We start from the raw sequence: 1,118 nt of genomic DNA, 5'->3' as shown, positions 1-1,118 counted from the left end.
ATTCATAAGGAAGAGTTTGAATTGGACTAAATCCTGGGTTTTCTCTGTTCACTCCAAGTTTCTTTTCTATTTTAAACTAGTGGCAACAGAAATTTCTTTGTTTGAAAGTTAGGAATGTTGAAGTCTTAAGTGATAGAACAGGTAGCTCAGCTTCTACTTCACAGCTCTCCTCAGAGGGAGAAAAACATTGTGGATAAAGCAATTTTGTTTTTATTTCTGGAAAAATCATTTTTCCATCAATCTTCATAATTCTCTAAAATAAACTGTTAAAAAGTTGTAGGCAAGTAGGCTACTTTGCCCCGATTTGTGGAAATACTATACATTAATTTCAAGAACACATGGCTAACTCAAGTTTCCCTCTAAAGGCCTAAAAGTTGTTCCCAATGTTAACAAAATTTCAGGCAAATGTTACCAGTTCACAATATATTTCTACATCTCATCTGCAATACTTTTGCAAAAGAATAGTAAAAGTCTAGGTTCAAGGGTCACACTGCATGCCATCAAATTTATTTTTAGGAGACTGTACAATTTCAACTATGGGAAAAAACTTTTTTGTTTCACCAAGTGCTAAAGAATCACATCTAAAAAGAAAATGGAAATAAGAAGTCAAGAATTTGCTATTTTTCATTAAGGTGGGGAGAACGACAAATAGTCTTCTTTGCTGAGAGTTACCACAACTTTTAGAGGGCATAAATTGCAAAGCAAAATTTAAAATATGTGGTTCACATTCTAACCAACCTCAATTAAGATTTAAACATTCAAGAGATAGCCAACTTAGATGATTAAGCAAAGCAGGAAGCAATAAGAAACACTGAACAGCAGTTCTTAAACCATATAAATCAAATAAAATCAAGACAAACGAAATAAAGACAAGAAACCATTTTCTACTCAGCACACAGAGTTGCCCCAAATCACAAATGATGAACAGGAGACAAGGCTGACGCACGCAAGCAGGCGCACGCACACAATGGAGAAAGAAGCATGCAGACCCTCAGAGACAAACTTTACACATGTAATGTTCTATTCTCCACCCAAAGGAAAGGAGAGCGCGCGGGGGGGGGGAGGGGGGGATTACACTTTCTTCCAGATCAGATGGAGCAAAACGACAGGTTAGTACT

The sequence above is a fragment of the Marmota marmota genome, unplaced genomic scaffold, assembly GCF_001458135.2.
Source record: "Marmota marmota marmota unplaced genomic scaffold, marMar, whole genome shotgun sequence".
Taxonomy (NCBI): Eukaryota; Metazoa; Chordata; class Mammalia; order Rodentia; family Sciuridae; genus Marmota; species Marmota marmota.
The sequence above is the reverse complement of the archived record's forward strand: the minus strand, read 5'-3'. Positions refer to the sequence as shown.